The following is a 19,559-nucleotide window of genomic DNA, read 5'->3' as shown; positions in this document are numbered from 1 at the left end:
AGAGTGATCCTCCTGATTGGCTAAGTGCTTTGGACAAAGTGACTAGCCTACATCGTTTTTATCACAACACACTGGTCCGGCATTGACAAGTTTTCTTTTTCTTTTATGGCCATATAATCACATTTTTCTTTCTTTTGCCAAGCCGGTAATAAAAAAAAGTCACGAGTTGGCGCTGCCGGGGCGGGCCCTGCCAGCAAGTTTCTCGCCGTTCCGATAACGCCGCTTTCTTTTTCTTTTCTTCTTTTTTTTTTTTTGCCGTTGACGGCAGCACGAAAAGTCAGCTAAAATTTGTTTCGGACACGAAATAACTCAAAGTGACCTCGAAAGTGTGCGTGTCATAAAACGATGCGCGAAATAGTAAATCATTGTCGTGATTTTGACTCGCAACCGGTCAGCGCAGCCGGCGCTGCAGTCGTCTCTGCGAAGCGGCTAACGTGTTTTCTCACCACTATACCAACGGCGTCGGGAAAACTAATTGTATTGTCACTTATAAATGACATAAATGTGCAGGCGCTGATTGTGTTGACGAATGTAGGTGCTTTATTACGAGCTGCGCCGGACGGATCGCAAGGGCCGTCGGATCCGACGGCCAGCGAGCCTATACCCAGCGATCTCGCCTGGCTTGCTCGTTCGCTACCGTCGGCGTCGATGAGCGGCAGAATCGGGGCGAGTTCGTGCATGCCGCTGGACGCTTAGAATGGACACAGTTAAAGAGCAGCCAGATTTGCTCGTTTCATTTCGAGCTTGCCTGGTATAAACAAAACCCGCCGAGCTTAGACCAGTCCGATGATCTTCCACCCCCAAGCCTGATGCTGTGCCTACTTTTAACCCGCCTTGCTCCGGAATATGCTTCATTCCCAAAGCGCCCTCGACGAATGGTTCGTACTACTCGTAGCATTGCGTACGCATATCGATAGCTGTCGCTCGCCACAATTTCCGTGTCGCTGCTGTGTAGTGGGTCTAATCAAAAGTGGGTGGCCACGCCTAACACGGCAGCCGCTGGAGGACGAACACGAGGACGACGATGATGGCGACGTCGCAAAGCACTCGCAGGAGTATCGGACGAACACGAAGCGTGCGTACGTCACAGTTTTGTGCGGTCACGTGACCGGCTGTGTTTACATTCCTTCTTTGGCCCCCCCATCTCGTTGCTCTCTAAAACTGAAACTTGGACTGGTCCCTGCAAACAAGTCTCCAAATAATTACCTGCCGTGCTCTGAAGCAAATGTTTCGTGCCGTGATTACTGGGTCGTTAGCTACTTATTGCAGCGGATAAAACAAGATGGAAACATTTTTTGTCAGTACTCCTTTAACGAAGGGAAATGCGGGTGAGACAGGTGGCGATTGTCGTCGTGGGACAGGATAAGCCCCAACGGGTGTAAACTTTTTTTAAGCCTGTGTGCAGCCGGACGACCATCGCAGGCGCGAAGATGTCGACATGCGTAGGCGCAACTCGGGAGCCCTCGGGCCATTATGCGGGGAAACCGGCGAACGCACGCCCGCGCGTGGTTGTTTCGACACGGCCGAGTAATGCAGAACAACACGCGAGGACAGTTTCCCGCGTCCGCCGTCAGCGGGCCCGTGCGCGCGTGGAGACGCCTGGCACGAAGATCACTCGGGTCTGCAGAAAGCGGCCTGAAGCACCGGGGGTCTGGCCTCAGCTGCACGTGGAGTCTCGGCCACATTGGTTCTTCGGCGCACTCATCACTGGTAGCATACGGAGTCTACTCGGTAACAGTTGGTAAATTTCCCCCACCTCTACAAGTCTGTAGCACGTCTTGATCTAGACATTGATTCGGGCTACTTGGTCTGTCAATAGTGCAACTGAGGTTCCCAGAACTTTCAAGGGACTGCTTTCACTTATTTGGTCGTGAAAGGCGTTCTCGCGGTGAGGCAGCATGAAGCGTTCGCTCCTCGCTGTCGGCGGTCTTGGTCACGTCAGCGTTGTGGCAGCGTGTGGTCATCGAGTGAGATGTGCTTACATTTGCCTGTACGTGCGTGACACCATGCTTGTCATAAGTGTATCCACCGGTTCGGGGGGAAGTACGCCCCTCCCCCCACAGTGAGAATTGAAAAGTAGGCCATTTATCTCCCCGCCCCCCACGCACACACACTTGTGAAAGTGGGCGCTGTCGGCTGCACACTGCACAAACACAACAGCAGCTGATGCCAAGTCTTCTCTCAGAATCGGGCTGACGTGGGTAGGATTTATTCATTACGCGTCCCCTGCTTTTGGGCCTCCGCGCGCAGTAGGAGATGCGCGGTGCGAGACGGCTGCGCGACGTGCCTTGCAAGTCTGCACCGCTGAGAAAGCTGTCGCCATGGGCTGTGCACAAAACAATCTACCACCACTTGCATCATCCCGTGTTTGTTGGGGCCGTCTAATCCAACCGCCTTTGAAAACGCAAAATCAAATTTGCTTTTATAATTTACCAGTATTTTATCAGTGTTGCCATTTTAACGATATTGACGCTCGATGTTGTGACTTTCTTGTCTGCTTACGACAAAGTTTGTAATTAGCACTCAGTGACTTCTTTAGTGACTTGAATGAACAGTTGACGATATTTTAACAATTTATAAATTAGAAAGATTGCTTGGAAAATGGCCTGCAAGAACGCGCTTTGATATTGAAAAGCCACATGGAAGTGGCCGAAACTCGCTGTACGATACATGGGCTCCGTGACCATGATGAACCAATGGTTGCCTTCACTTCACATTGCGATAGTGCTTCACAGCACAGTGGTCACCACAGCCTTGACATTGTTGTCACAAAATTGAAGTTTATTTATTATTATTTACAAAACCTCTCGAATATATATATATATATATATATATATATATATATATATAATTGACAATTACAAAACCTACGTGAACCCGCATTGTTTAAACGTTGCGGGTTCAGCGGTGTCATTAAATCTATTCGATTGGTAGACGCTCGGCAAGCGTGTCAGACAACTAATTTTTACCAAGACCAAATTGAATAAATTTTCCGTTCAGATTTCGAGCACAGTAGATGAATGAGATATATCTACTGCATAAAAGCGTAAATATCGGAACGGCTTAGCTCGTTCACGCTAGACTGAACAAATCGCTTCCGCTTCTCACGCCTTTCGGACCAATCAGTACTTCACGGCGGCTTTCAGCTCGATCAAGGGCGAAAGTATGGTATTCAACCTGCACAAAGCTCGGGTAATCGTTGTCATTGCCACAACATGCGGCCAAGCGCATTCAACAGAACCTAGTTCTGCTACCACGAATGTCGACAAGCACAAAAAATTTAGGGATAATATGCAGACTAAATGCATTTTCATGCTAGGAAAACTACGTTGCTTGTGTCCTTTTGAATCGTGGTGTATTTGTAAGCTTCCAATTTGAAGATAATGAAAAAAATTAAGCTGTCATAATCCAGTATGCAAATATTAGAGTAGACGATCGCATATCGACTTTTTCAAATACGAATCGAATACAAATAGTAAGTATCGAATATCGAATAGACAAACGCAGACGCACATATTTACTGCATGAATATCTGTTTAAGTATAATTAGCAACACGCTTGCACTGAATACACAGTCAACTATCACACACAAATAAGATCGTTTTAAACACAAGATCACAACAGTCACGAGAAGAACTACACGAATAGCCGCTTGACACCTTTAAAGGGACCCTGAAACGATTTCGACGATTTTCTACAAACATACTGAGTCGTTAGAGTAGGTCCTTCTGATCATTAATTGACACATCTAAGTGCTCCGCGTAAAGCGTGTAATTTATTATAAGGTTTTGAAATGCACATCGCTGCCGATCGCAGCACACTGCTGGGCGGAATTTTAAGCCGCCCCTCCCTATCCATATGACGGAAATCACCCATATGACGTCAGTGGGGCGAGCTATCCGATTGGCTGACCAAGGCGCGTGATCGATAATTTTTCCAACTTTATGGTAAACAAACGATCTTCGTAATAGTTGGAATGTTAATTTGTTTTTATAAAAAGAAAGTAACATAAAGGGAAGGCACAAGAACAATTTTTCAGTACACTTAAGCACTTCCGGCACACAGCAAGCGTCGTCTGCTTGTGTTACAACATACTCCATTTTGACGAGAGCTCCGCGGTCAGAGTCGGTCTCAGTCTTTTCACGAGCGCTATGATTCGACTTTGTTGCCTTGTGGACTGCAAACCTAGCGACTGGAAATATGTCAAGCTGCGACATCGTGTCCCTCTACAAGGCAGCATACGAGCGAACTGGCTGCTGCGCATCGGACTGCCGCTATCCGATCGACGCCTGGATTTGCGCGTTTGTGGCCGTCACTTTACACCGGAAGATTACTAACGCAATAGCGTTTGGCGAGTCCGGTATTGGGGCAAACGCAAGCGCAAGGGGACAGGGTCTGGCCGCCTGACTGTGCTGGGATGAGCCATGAGATGAGCAGAAGGGCAAATGTGAATGGTCTGCACGGTGCAGCCACCTGGTGGCACAGAGCTCAACCATACACAGTAGCAGCAACAAAGTGTATTCTTCTTTGCTGCTGGTGTGGATTTTTCGCAGGAGTGTAATCATCAACACCTTGTTTTTATAAATGTTTAGAATGTTTTACACTTGGTTAGAGCAATATTAGCGCTTTGTTTGACTGGTTAAGCGCTGCGCCCACAAGTGTCTGGACCGTGCTGACCTATCAGGCTGCTCCCGTACGTCTACGCTAAAGTTCCTTCATCCGCTTGAGTTTATACCTCCAGTCATTTGCCGAAATGACCAGCTTGCCTGTGGTTACCGGAATACCGGACACTTTCGGCGCTACTACAGAATGCTCGCAACGCAAGCTGTTTCGATAGCTCTTGGTCGACGGCCAAGCGGCTAGCGGAGAGGTCTCGCGCGGGAGGGGGCGTGCTCCAAAACAACCGGAAGTGAACAATGTGACGTCGCATCGTGACGCAGTACCAGTGAAGGCGTAGCTTAGCGCCGCTCGCTCGGCGAGCGAGTTGAGGAGGAAAAGCATGGCTAGGGAGGAGGGTAGCTTCTAATCGCTTGTAGCTCCATTAATACGTAACGCTTCACTTAAATTGCGGTGCGAATGTTCTAGTTAAGCTGTACCCTACGCGCCTACAAAATTTGTCCGAACCGTTTCAGGGGCCCTTTAAGCCGGGTAGCCAACAAGCTTTCCAAGAATGACAGGCATATGAAACTGACCAACTTTTCAAAAACGTATAATAAATAGCTGTTGAAGAAATATCAAGTTATGGAAAAGGAAAATAAATCACTAAGGAGGTGTTTGTGTGCCCTAGAAAGAATAGAGCCTTTTACAAGAAAAAAAAAAAACATCACTGGTTGCAACGTAAGAGATAAAACTTCTACATGACTAGGCTGCAAGAAAGACTAATAGGTAGGCCATAAGCACAATATAGCCGATTGTCAAGTACTAGGACGAAAAGAAGGGGGACCGAGGGGCGCGTTTTAGAAGAACGCTCGCACGTGTCCGTCAGTCAGAACCACGTGAAAACAACAGATAATGAAGAAACGGAAAGCATGGGATAAATTACTTATATTTTCTAACTGAAGTGCAAGAATGAGAAGCCAATGGGAAATGGAGGAAAGCTCAGCTCGGCTGACGGTGCACGAGAGCCGAATGCACAACCTGTGCATTACGCGCGCGTTGCACTACAAATTGTGCCACGGCGACGGTTCCCACGTCCGTGCACTCTTGGGCATTTATGTATGCATAAAAGATCTAACCCAAGAAATGTTAACCAGCGCAAAACAATTAATTATGGGGTTTTACGTGCCAAAACCTCGATCTGATTATGAGGCGCGCCATAGTGTCCCGGCACACCGGAAATTCGGACCACCTGGGGGTTCTTTAACGTACACCTAAATCTAAGTACACGTGTGTTTTCGCCTCCATCAAAACGCGGCCGCCGTGGCCCGGGATTCGATCCCGCGACCTCGAGCTCAGCAGCCCAACACCATAGCCACTAAGCAACAACAGCGGGTGTCGCAAAACCGAAAACAAAGCTTGTATTACCGACCCGGTTTCTGCATTGCGTCAGAAAGCTTGTCGCTGTTTTACTTCTGGTAATTATAATTTGCGATACTTTGTTCAGCAGGTGCAGAACAGTAACCCGATTTGAACAGTCGGTTGTTGCGAAATATTTGGTTAGTTTTGATATTCGAAAATACCGAATAGTTCCTTTTCGAATGCGAATAAAATATTACACACCAACTATTCATATCGGAAACTTGGATATTTGTCTGTCTTATAGTAAATACATTACTAAAGCTAAACCCGTCTGTACTGCGTTGGTAAAGTCAATGTTTTCCTTCAGCTGCACGAACGTTAGACCAACATGACACGTCTAGGTAAGTTATTTGCTTCACGCTATAGCTTATATTAGAGTGTTTCAAAATACCTACAATCTTAAAATCCACTTCACAGTTATAGCGACAGTTTTAGTGACTTTTCTTGTCTCCCTTCAGTGACACGTACGCTTCCTAAAATGTTGGCAACACTAGACTAACTATAGAGTTTCTACAATATTGTATTAAACTCTATGACTGCAATGATTCATAATGTACGATTGAGAACTAGATCTGTCGATGACAAAGATAAATTTCACTGTCGCATTTTCAGCCTTTTTTATTGCAATGACAATCGGGTAATCCGCAAGGGAGGCGAACTTTGCAGTTCACGTGCCACCTGAGGCCGTTTTGATTGTGCATTCTCCGTTCATTCGTGAACGTCCGTATAATCTCCAAACGCAATAGTTTCGGACAAATCATTAACACATTAAATAAAATAACGTGTCCTCGTTTATTGGTATCTGGCCGCCAAAGCGGCATCTACCTAACCTCCCTCTAGCCCGGAACTGGAGCCGGGTGGGAGGGAGGTTAGGTACAGGTGCCGCTAACCTAACTTCCGGTCCTCTTGGAAGGAGCCCTTCGTGTTGGGCCTTGTGGTAAAGCATACGAAAAACGAACGTGTACTGCAGAGAAGTCAAAGGCGACATTATGTGCAGCTGCCGTTGTTGGGGCGATATATATATATAGAGGTGACTTGCCTCCCATTCGAAAATTAGTTGGTACGCCATTGTTCGGGATGCCGCTGTTATGCCGACGGAAAGGGAAGACACACACACCATCGTCGCTTATCGTACCGTCAGGAGAGGACGCATTGCTTCGCTCAAAGACTGTTCCGTCACTTTTCGTCCGGTGGCACACGTACAGCACATTCCTTTTCAGACTGCGTTGTTCGACAGCTAATCGAAGAAGAAGAAAAAAAACACGGCCTCGCTTACGATCAAACGCAGCTGCGCGCGACGCCATCGCGTTGACGCGACGAACAGCGCGCCGTCACAGCCGAGTTCGCCGCCCGACATACTCGCTGCATTCACGTCGATTTGAGGGTGGCGCAGCTGGCTTCTATCCAGGCTTCGAGAATATCCTAAGTTCCCCGGATTTGAAAATTCAAATTTCTAAATGAAGCGTATATACCCCAAAGTGATGTCGCAATACACCGCTCCACCGCGGTTCGTTCACGAATCGGACGTAATTCGTTCGCTAAATTTATTTATCTAATTTGTATTTATTCATTTATTTATTATACTTCAAGAGTCCCTGCAGGGACATTACGTGAGGGGTAGGTACAAGTGATATAACGTAATTACAGTAAAATTTGGTGAATATAGTTCAAACGAATACAAGTCAGTCAGTGAATACAAGGCACGACATAATTAAAAAAAAAAGAAAACGGTAGGCGACCCTAACCTTTGACTTAGGTGTCTCTTAGTGGCACTCGCACCTCGGCGTTGGTGTTATTTAGGTTACCTTCAGGCGAACGCAACGCACGAACCGAGCTCGGAGGCAACTGTTTGCCATTAATTAGCCGGTTAAATATCGTGCCACATTCTTGGTGCGACGTCATTACTTCCGCTTTCTACTTCCGGGTTTCCAGTAATTTCGCCAAAGTCGCGCTTACGTGGTCGGTCTCTAAAGTCTACGATTCTGTGCTTTGGTGTGCGGTAATCAGAGATTTCTAATTAATTCTACTTATTCCAGACACTTCAGTAACTCAACCTGTAACTAAACTTATGCTCTGATATCATATCTATATGAAACCCATGAATTTTGTACTGCACTATTTCTTTTTCAGATTTATTTCGAATTTACTCCCCGATCGTCTCGGGAGGTGAACCGGAAGTGCTGCGCAAGAAACAAGAGCGTCACTCGACGCCCGGCCGTGCCACTAATAACGATGCGTAGCAGTATTAGTGCACGTTAACGCCGACGTGTGTGTCATCCCTTCAACGGCAGATTTGAATTCTGCAGGGTCGTTGATCGTAACGATATGGCCGGGAAGACGATTCCAGTCACGCACAGCATACAAAAAAAAAAAAAAATGATTGACGAGACGTTGCGGGCACGTGGAGGAACGACGTCTGTTCCCCTTCGTCGTGGTCCGCAGGCGCATTAGTCGTCACTGGTTAACTAAAAAAGAAATGTACACTAGTTACTACGCAGTTTGCCACACACCCTTCATATAACTCAAGCTGATTACAGTAGATTTAGTAACATTACTGACTAAGCAAGGTAGTCACTGTTAACTAGTAATGGGCATCAGCTACCAATTCCAAACGCAGTTAAACGACCGGATACGAAGCTTCTATGCAGCCTGTAACACACGCATCGGACCCTCTCTGCAGATACGCAGGTGCCGGTACGACACACCTGTTAGAGGCTTGAGATTTTGCATCCGGTGGTGCTGAGTGTGTTTGGAATTGGTAGCCGAGACCCATTAGTAACGTTGCTCGGTGAGTAACGTTACCAAATTTACCGTTATCAACTGCACCGATGCATTAGATAGTGTGACAAACTAAGTAGAGCGCGAATCGCGCGAAGTTAAACATTTGAGAGAGCGCAGTATGCCCTCTGCGCGGTCTTCTCCAGCACCGTGGATGTTCTTGGCGAGTCTGACCGACAGCGGCCACGACTGAAGCGCATTGACGCGAGAGAGACGCGCGTCTGTACGTAAGCACTGCGCGTGTTCGCGAACGCACTAGGGACCACCACGTGCACGCGTCCATAGAGCGCATCACGTGATTCCCCGGGGTATAATACACTATCGTTTCCGGCTTTGCATGCATCCATTTCGCGGCATTGGGATATCTAAATTTTGAGAAAGCACGCGAGGTCAGGTCGCGGCGGCAACAGTATCGGCTGCAGTTTCGCTCCACGGACTCTCTCTCTCAAGGTACACACCGGAAATGAAATTTTCGACCTCGTGGGCGAAAGAGACCGAAGGCAGCCGACTCGTGCAAGCAGCGCGTATATGCTGCACGCACAGCGGCCGTCGGTTTGCGACACTGCGGCTGCACTGCGCGCGGCTGCACAAAGCGGCCTCCTCGCCGGTGGCTCCCCGTTTCCATCGGAGGCGCGCGAAGCAACAACGGCAGATCACTCCCGGCGGCAGCACGGGAGAGCGCTGGCGCGCGCCATTCGGGGACCTACGGAGTCAAACCAGTTTCTTTCCAGCGTATTTCCTTGTCGTCGCGGTGCGCCCGGAGCGGCACCGGACAGCCACGGGTCGAGTCGGACGTTGTTCATGCGGAAGCTTTGGTTTTTCGGCTGGCAATCCTCGCTTGTGGACGAGAAAACGGGTTAGACTAAAAAATCTTTTTCTATTCGATTGAGATGCAAGGCGCTTAAAGGTTCCTGGACGCCAGAGACCGGTGGGCCAAGCTGTGCGGTTGAGACAGCTTATAGTGCCGAGCACGAAATTAAAACGCAAGGACTGCCTTTTACTATCCCGTTGTGGCCATTTACAGACTTCATGATAGAAGTGTTCCAAACCACGGGGCCTCGACGTTTCCGCCACTTAATAAGGCGCATTCATAAGGGTGGACGCACCGCTGTCTTCTCCGCTCTCTCGTGCTAAAGATTCGAAGCCTTCCTCAACGCGACGTTAGCAGCTTATTTAACACGCGTTACGCGCGCACATGTCTGGTAAACAGGCGACTTGTAAACGTCTTAGCATTTATACGGGGGGCTCCATTACCAAAACAGCGCATACCGCATTACCGTTAATTTATTACAGTGTTTACATATTTGTTCAGTGTTTGTCCGTCCAGAAGAGAGGAAAGAGTTGACGGAGATATCCGCCAAACAAAGCTTAAGCTGCTGTGCGAGTATATACGTACGCGAATTATAGCAATGTTTACATATAGAGAGTTGAATACTTTGTATATATTTGCAGGTTTGTATAGCAATGTCACAGTCGACTGTCGCCCACGAGCTTGTTTCACTTCTCTAAAGAGGTAAAATGCTTTCGGAATATCCGATACGAGCGCACACTGAAGAAGCCAACGCAGAAGACACGTGCCATGTCGACGAGATGCCGCGCAGAAGATTCACCGAAAGCGATGGGATACAGCCCCGGGCTCCGAGCAAGCACGCGACGCGTTTTGTCTGCCAGCTTCGCGATGTCCACGGGCGGCCGTGATTAGAGAACGCTTGTGCGAGTCACCGCCCCAACGGCGTTGCCGATGGACAGCGCGCTCACTTTCAACGTACACCTTTCCGATAAGCGACAAACACGCATATCTCTATCGAAATTCCGGAGAACTGAGCGACGACGTTCCGCGGCAAAAAGATATACGAACATGTATCGTGGTGCGACACGCTTGGGGATGGATTGCGAGCATGAAATGCTTTTAGCTACCGTTGTCGGCGACCTTCAAGTAAGCGACTTTGAGCCAAAAACCACAGCCGTTATCTGGGCACGCAAGCAAGAACAAAACGAGGTCATCCGGGCAACCACTCCGAACATTAAAGAATTCGGTCTCTGGCCCCCAACCCTTTGTACAGGACCGCATTACATACGCTAGTTACTGCCCAAACAAGTTACAAGCAATTTTGCTTCCGATTTCTTCCTAACGTTGTTCACAATATCACTCAAGCTGCAACTTCTAGTGCGCTCACGTTTTATTTGTCCAATAGCGACGTTCAATTGAGGCAGACACAGGGCTCTGTACACGCTTCCTCGTCATTTTTTTCGGCGCTGAGCGCCAGCGGTCCGCGAGTTCCGCAGCGCCGGTGTTGCGTGACCCCGAGAGGTGGCGCCATGCAGGCGCTTTACCCGCCGCGGTGCGGTTGTGGTGTTGCGCTGCACGAGGTCGCGGGATCAAATCCTGATCGCGCATTTCAATGGAGGCGAAATGCGAAAACGCCCGTGTCTCGTACGTTGGGGTCACGTCCCATACTACGTCGCGCCTCATTATCATATCGTGGTTTTGACACGTAGAAGCCCAGAATTCAATTCTTCTATGGCGAGGCAGTGTGCTCTGTCTCCCTGGCGTCTTTCGCTGCCTGTCGTGCAGCCTTCAGCCGGTTTTCTTCTAGCCGGGTAGCGTCCACATGGACCAGTCCGAATGGCGCGGTGCGATGCGCCGTTGCGGACATGCATTACACCCATTTTAAGATTGTGGCCTCCAACCAATCTGCTTTGCCGGTAGCCATTTCACGCTTACATCTACTCTCGATTAGGGGGAGAGCCGGCATTTTCTTATTTTTCATGACCGCACGCTTTACCATGTTATTGGTTTTATAAAGTTTATATGTCAGTTCCTCACATGGTTTCTTTCTTTGTACTTATTCATTCTTCGTTTTTCTCAAACTTATTTTCATTTATTTTTACGATATTGTATCCCATCAGTGTACTTATTTAGTCCTTTATCAACTCAATCAACTTGATCCTTTTCTGCTATATTGTACATATCGGCAGATTTGCGTTACTTTCATCTGTTTTTTTTTTATTATTATTCGTCATAAGCGGCCCCGCCTGCAGTTTTTACTTTGGGGCGACTTCCTGTGTGTAACTTTGCCCTTGTATTGAACCACTTATCAGCAAAACTGAATTGATGTCGTCTGCTCACAGTGACAGACGGCCTCGACCCGCCGATCGCTCTCCCTTTTCTCACCAAGGCGACAAAGGTTGCGCGAGGCACCGCCGAAGGAAGGGTCGGTCAGCCCTCGGCGAAAGGCCGGCGCCCCAGGGGGAGCAGCCAGGTCGCGCAAGGCCAGGGCGGGCCCCGTCCAAGGCCTCGCTCAACGAGGACCCGGCGTTGCCGCGAGGTCTGGTCGTGCCGCGCTCTCAGCGTGCAGAATCGGCTTCCAAGAACGTTTCAGTGAGACCGTTAATTCGCACGTGACATCCAGAGGCGCGGGTTTGATTATCGCGCAGGAAATTGCGGACGTCGTCGTGGCGCCGGCGAGGTGCACGCGAGAAGACACCATTGGCCTTCCTTCTCCCCAACGTGACACTCTTATTAAACCAGACTCGTGTAGTGCGTAATGACAGCGTGTCGGTGACGGAACTATGACGCGCACACCACTGAGCTCAAGCTGTTGGTGACGCTGCCGTTCACATTACTGAAAACGTCTGGCAACATTTCGACGACATTTATACACAGTCTCCCACGTAACTAGTGCCAAAGTTTAAAAATATGCGAGGACCACGTAGCTGGACAGAACCAAGGTATGTTTGCCGTCGCTTGGAGCAAGTCAGACAATTTTTCTTGTATTTCGACTCATTAGATAATCAGTTAATTCCAAAATATTTTAATTAGAGCAAATTGTCAATGTATATATTGTAGGCCGTCGTGAAAAATTACCGATAAATATTTCTGTGGCTCAATACGTGCTGCATAAATGTTTTTTCCAAGCGTTAAAAGAAACCCGCAAAAGCGCGCGGCATGTTTTTTCGTGCGAAAAAAAAAAAAAGAAATGACTTGCTCCAAGCGACGACAAGCAGCATGAATAACCTTGGTTCTGTCCAGCTACGTGGCCCCCGCATATTTTTATTAAATTTTGGCGCTAGTTACGTGGGAGACCGTGCACAGACGCAGCCACGACAGTCGCACGCCTAAAACGCAAGCAAGCTAAATACCTTTGCTCACAGTCAAACAATGGCGCAGCGTGAGACAAACTGAATAGCGCACAAGGAGTGCCGAGACCCAGGCGGGTTTACCGCGTCTTCTGCGCCCACTGCAGCCCAGACACGCGTGCGCCACCGCTGGAAGCCCGGCTGATGGCATTGCGCGTGCCTTCCGATGCGGCGAAATGCGCACTACGAGGTAGCTGGCCTCGCAGCGGTACGAAGGTGCACGAGCAAGCCAGGTGTGAATACAGCTGCGAGCTGCCAACGAAGCAGCTGACCTTAATGTGAATACAAACAAACGCTCAACCCTGGGGTGGCCGATCGGAGGTCAGCCAAATCGCGCATCATTTGCACACCGCAGTTTATTATGTCAAATTCGCATGTGACTTGCAAGTGCGGCTCAAAGATGCTCAGTCGGAGACGAAAACGGAAGCCCCGGGGATGCATCGCGGAACCCGTCAGACGGGAAGCGCGGAGACCTTCGCTGCCACAGAGAAAAGAGGCGCACTATTTACGTTAGCAACACAAACATCTGCGGATGCTTCACGTCGCAGGGCGAGACAACAGTTCTCGAGTGCGATGACTCATGCATCACTCGCGACGTCCCTTTCCTCCGTGACTGGAGTCGTACGACGCGAGCGCGTTTGGCAGCGGGCGTCCTTCGGTGTCGCTCAAAAAACATTTTGCAGTAGCAGCAGCGCACCATGTTTTATTAGTCGAGCCGTCCCAAGGAATCGGCTGACGATCGCCACAAATCGAAACCGGACTGGGCGATTGCAGGAAGGACGACGATGTGCCTCTGAATCTCGTCGCTGTCGCACACCGAGAGGCGGGGCGCGACGCGGACAACAGCTGCTGCGGTCGTCCAGGCCAGGGGCCACCCAAAATGGTCTCCGACGTTAGGACTAACGCTTCGACCCCGGTTTAGAGAGCGGGGTTTCGACGCGGAGCCGCGGCCATGCGTCAGCGAAAGGGAGCGCCGAAAGTCACTAACCTCGGCTGCCGATGCGGCGGGCTCCTTCGGTGACGACTGCAGGCGGCGCTCGAAGAACGCATGCGTCGATCACGACGAGCTACACACCACGAGAGCCGGCGTTCGTCTCTGGTGCACGACGCACTGCTCTTGCCTCCGACGGCTGAAAGCGCACACCGCCGCCTGCCCGGTGCGCAGCAGCAGCTGACCCAGGAGCACGCGCGCGTACGCACCACACACGCACGCACGTCCGTCCGCTCAAAACTGGATCAAACCGAGTGCAAGTTCTGCAGCCTCGGAACACGGCACTGGCGCGTGCGAGAGCACGGACAACCTGGCGATCTCCTTTCCCACCGCCGCTTTTATACGCGCACTCTCTCCGGGCGTCGCCGTCGTGGTTGTTGTCGTGGTCACGTGACTTTGCGTCATCGGGCGGAGGCCATTGCTCGTTTGTTTTGGCTCTCTCTCTCTCCAGCACTTCCAGAGTCTCCCCCAGTCGCTTGCGGCGAGCGCTCTTCAGCTTGCTCACATCGCACCGCATTCTGTGCCTTTTCTCTTTCTGCCGCTGCCAGAACAGGTTAAAAGGCAACGGGAAAAGAGAAAACAAGCAAGCAAGCCACGCAAAACGAGCGAAACCGGTGCGTCACGCCTTGAAGTTTCGCGTTCACGACGGCCACTGAGAAAAACATTTCAAAGGAACAGAAAGCATCATCGCACCGCGCAAGTCTCGGGAAAGGGCACTCGGAAAGCACTGCTGTCCATGCTGCTTGCTTGTTTGTGTCTTTTCTTTTGTTTGTGCCATTCTTTTCGCCTGTACGGCCTCATTACACGCGTACGTACGTACAGAGCATTCAGACCGATGCGAGGCTGCAGTGTCGTAGCTACAAGGGCACCGTTAATATCAGTAATCTAGACGCCGAGCAGCCTTCGTTTCCTGTCGAATGCGATTATTCTTATTTCCCGAGCATCTGTACGCTTGCCTCTGTCGTTCCGAGTGGACTGTTCCGCTTGGTCGTCGTATACCTTTTAGTTGCCTCTCAATGTGCGCGGAGCTCAAGCGCCGTGGATGTCTCTAGAGAGATGCACTGATCGTCATCGGCTGTACTTTCCGCCAGCAGGGTTGTTCCTGTATATTTTGTGCGAGTTCGTGCGTGTGCCTAAAGCCAAGAGATCTTTAGGGAGACAACGGCAGCTTGGCTTGTAGTACGCACTTCTTGGAGCGCACACACACTTCTGTGGCGTCGTCCGTGAAGCAGCCGTGATAATGCCAACCTTGGTCTCAGACAGAATCGGTTGATGCGACGATATGTGTGCATACAAAGAACGTCAGGCCGACGTCCCACTGCTGACGTGCTGATGGTGTTCGTGTGCCACGCAGGAGGCGTTCACTGCCAAACACCAAGCCGACAACGCAGTCGACTCCGTTTGACGCCACTTTGGGCGCGAATATGGTCGCGGCCGAGCCGCCGTGCATGGCACCAGAGATCAACCCTGATTCTCCAAATACTTGGCGTATGTACATTGTGCACGTAGCACATTTAGAGGTCACTCATATTATTCTAAGGACGACCCACGAACGCGAAGTGTGCCTGCATAGCAGAATGTCATTTGAGAAAGCGCATAAAAATTCCTTAACTACAACTTTCCTGCAAGTTATTGATTGTGCCGACCCATTGACGGCGCGGCCGGCTTATAAAACATAAGGGTGGCTTGTTGGGCGGGTTGGTGCATAATACTTGGTAAGGTCTTGTCAGCAAACAGAAAGGATAACTATATAGAAAATCGTGAGGCAAGAAGCAGAGAAAGGAACAGGAAAGGTGCTGGGCTGACAACTCTATTTCTGAGAAACGGCGTCCCCAAAGGCCAAACGGAGCATGCGTGACAGCAATGCGAGTCACCTCGAGGGAAACAATATGCAACTGTCGGGTACAACTTTAGAGAAAAGGGGCGTTTACTCCTCCAAGGCGGATGCACATGAGCGTCCACCAATGGGCGCGCACTGTAAGCTGGCTTCACGAGCCAAACGGCCGGTGACCCCGCCGATAGAGAATATGGCCGCCCGCGCTTGAACTAGGCCGAGTCGTGTGCGTCTGCTCCTCGTCAGAGTTAATTACCGAGCTGTTTGTGGTGGTCTATCATGCCGGAAATATTATTGCCAGTTAACAATGCACCATTTGTGCCCCGTGCGTTTATTCTGAGCCGTTATACGGCGACGAAAGATCGCAGGCAGTATCGCTGACGCTAGCTATGCGAATTGGCGAGACTGCAGGCTCGCAAAAAAAAAAAAAAAAAGTGAGAAGGAAGGAAAAAAAAAACAAATCACATTCTTGAAAATAGGTTTGTTAAATACAAAACCAAAAATATAAATCTTGTGCTGTTTAAAACCAAGAGTTTAGATTTATAATGATGGATGAAGTATTTTTGTATCTTTCCTGCCTCGATAGTCTTCTCGGCCCAGGTTTGTAATGGTTTCGATAAATGTATTGTTTCTTTAACTACTTGCTAAATAGCAACAGATTCATTTTAAGCTCGGAAAACGAGTAGTAAATGTGCCGTGTACATGTAAGCTAGTGCAATAGCCATGCAGGGCTGCTCTTCTTTTGTCCCCAGCAATGAAACTGAAAAACACTTGACAGGCAGCGTTGTAGAAGGCACGGGGTTATTTTTTCCCGCGATCCGGCATGTGCTGTAGCGCGTGAGAGCTCTACTAAGCCAGCCACCAAAATACAAAAGTCTTTATTTGTACCGAGCATTACGCGTGTTAGAAGCACGGCTTCTTGAGCTGGACTATTTGAAGCGCAGGCAATTGGCTGTCGCGCTTCGGCCATCTGGGCGGGGCCTCCCCTTTCTTCTAAAGTTGTACCCGACCATACAAGCGACAATCTTCACCGAGAAGCCGGAGCTCGTCAAGAACGCAGATGGCGCGCTCACACACTTGTCCGGACAAAGTTTGTACAGATGTGAAAATCTTCTGTAGTCTTTCTTTCCTTTCGTGCCTTTCCCGATTGCTGAAACGCTACTCAAGAGGTCCGGAAAAGTGTGCGCCGTCTGTTCGTGACGAGCTCCGGCTTCTCGATAAAGATTGTCGCGTGTAGTTGCATATTGTTTCCCTCGAAGTGACTTGCATTGCTGTCATGCATGCTCCGTTTGGCCTTTCGGGCCGCCGTTTTTCAGAAATAAAGTCGTAGTCCAGCACCCTTCCTGTTCTTTTCCCTGTGTCTTGCCTCATGATTTCTTTCTATTTATCCTTTCCGTTTGCTGGCATAACTTACCAAGGACTACAGCAGACATACGTTTCGCAGCCAGTTTGTCCTTATCAGCTCAGTGACGTCATTACTTTCAACTCCATTTGAGCGACGAGCCATCTGTTGGGCGAATGTGCACTGTGGAGAAGGAACGGTGTGAACAGCGGGCGACCCCTTTGCTCTGCATCATAAGACCGCAAGGTGGTGTCCTTTCGTGACCAGAACGGCTCACGATAGCCGATCGACAGGCGTAGCAGCTGCACAGCGTCCTCCTTTTCTATGCACGGTGCCCTCTCCGTGACCAATGATGCATGCGACCAGAGCCGGCGCTTCTTCCTGTGCAGCATCGCGCGCGTATGGTGCACCCTACGTGTCTGCGCCCCCCTCACGCCGACGACGCGTTTCCGCAGCTGCGGCGGTCCACACGCAGCGCTCTTTTCCGGGCACATGTATACACGCTTCGATCTGTTACTAAGGAACGTTGTGGTCTAGCCGTGGCCAAGCTAAACCACGATCGCTCGATTCGAGTTTATCGAGGCACGTCCGACGACAGGAGATTCCATCGAGGCGCTGTCAATACGGCACTTCCCGCGGTACGCATTCGTGCTGCGACTGCTTGGCCTCCAGCCGCTGTCTTACCGTGAAAGTGTTTGACGGAGGTGCTGTGCGGCATACACGAATGTTCCAGCCACCACCATTCAAGCTCCTTTACGACGTCAAAAATTCGGGAACATAACAACTTGCTTGCACTTCTTTATTTTCTTTTTGTTCGGGGCAGAAAGTTGTAACCGCAATGTGCGAAATATCAAATATGTAGTAAGACAGAGGTATAACCGAAGGAACAGCCGCGCGAAAAATATCGGCTACAAATGTTCAACTCGCTCACCTCAACTAGTCTTCCGACGTGAGGGCTCGCGAAGCCCCCGGCAGTTCAACGGTGGGTGCTCCTTGGAGATCACCGATTTCAAGGGTGTCGATGCGGCCAAGAGCTCGCGGCAGACTTTCTCGGCACGCTTCAAGTCAGTGACAGGGGCGCGCTGTGGCGCTTGGCCTTCCCAGGGGCCACTTTCTCGGTAGCGGGCAAGGCTTTTCCCCCGGGCTTTCATTGGAGCCACAATAATTACCGGACCGCATGGTGATTCCGCCCACTATACTATATGCAAACGGGCCGGGAGAATCCGCGGCTTTAGAGGACGCTGCATGGCGCCGAAGGACCTTGCCGAGGCCATTACGTGTTCGTCGTGGAGCGCCGAGTGCCCGCGACTGAGGGTGGTGGCTTCCCCGGAGAGAGACCTCGGGCGAACGGCGGCGGACGGCACCGAGCGTCGACCCGCCGCGTGGTGGCAGCTCGGTCGGTGTGGCTGCTGCACGTGGCTTCGATCGCTCGGCCGCACCCTTCCAATGGGCCGAAGAGCGCTGAAACGCCCGCGTACTTAGGTTCGTGTATGCGTTAAGGAACCGCGGGTGATAAACTGACCCGGAGTTAATATTTAGTCGAGGGGCACTTAGTTAACCCTACGTAGATGAATGCGAAAGCATTGCGTCCACCGCGCAATGCTTAGACATTATGCCCCAACGCAATGTCGTGGGTTGGAGTGCCTTAATCAACTACATCTTAATTAACTGTGCCTTCATTCATTCGGCTTTAATTAACATCAAAGGTCGTGGGTTCGACTCCCACCAAATGTCGAGGGTTCGAGTGCCTTAATTAACGCTGTCTTAACTGTGCATTCAATAACTTTGCCACCAGAGGTCGTGGATTCGACTCCCACGAAAGGTAGACGGTTCGTAGCCTTTTTGTACGATCCTGTGGTCACACCGCCAAAACGGGATTTTCCGCCTCGTGAGCCATTTATTGTTTTCTCATTAAAACGGGGAGCTTCGGCATCCCTCATAGCCTATGACAATGTATATACGGGGAAAATGAGGTGACGTTGCAATAGCGTGCGTATAGTGAGTGTTAGTGTATGATCCACCTGGTGTGTAAGGGATGCAAGCAGACGAGGGAATGTCGAATGGTGCCTAACTGGAAAAGTTGTAAGCAGTACATTTCCAGAAAAGTTATAACTTAAACAAATAAAAATGATAGCAAAACGCACACTTTAGCACGCCCACATACAAGAGCGAAAGAAGAAAAAAAAAAGACATAACATCAACAATTCCGGCGAGCTTTTCGAACACCATGTCTGTATGCTTATAAATAAAAAAGATTATCTGCACTGAAAGTTGTTCTCGCAAGGCCACTCACTGGCCATAGTTCGTTCGAAGAGAGCGAGAGCCGCCCTCGCTGCACGCAGCCACGCTGTGCGGCGTCCACACATGTGCGCCAATCGGCTCCGCACACATCCACGGCGCGATCGCAGTGCCTTTGGTTTCGCTCTCCGAGATCTGATTGGAGCCCATCTCGCACG

General features: G+C 50.0%; 1 protein-coding gene across 3 annotated transcripts in view; it reads right to left on the bottom strand.

Moving 5' to 3' along the window:
* The window catches only part of LOC126526934 (probable E3 ubiquitin-protein ligase RNF144A-A), a 52,093-nt gene extending 33,704 nt beyond the window's left edge, over positions 1–18,389 (bottom strand). The window contains exon 1 of one of the 3 annotated variants that reach the window (XM_055068453.2): positions 18,035–18,389. The gene's annotated coding sequence lies outside the window, so the exon portion shown is untranslated. Of the gene's footprint in view, positions 1–13,924; positions 14,387–18,034 lie in introns of those variants that run through there. The other 2 variants (XM_055068454.2, XM_050174644.3) reach the window with 2 other exon arrangements.
* Between the last annotated feature and the right edge of the window lie 1,170 nt (positions 18,390–19,559).

This window comes from Dermacentor andersoni, chromosome 9 (genome assembly GCF_023375885.2).
Source record: "Dermacentor andersoni chromosome 9, qqDerAnde1_hic_scaffold, whole genome shotgun sequence".
NCBI lineage: Eukaryota > Metazoa > Arthropoda > Arachnida > Ixodida > Ixodidae > Dermacentor > Dermacentor andersoni.
This window is presented reverse-complemented; position numbering and strand designations above follow the sequence as displayed.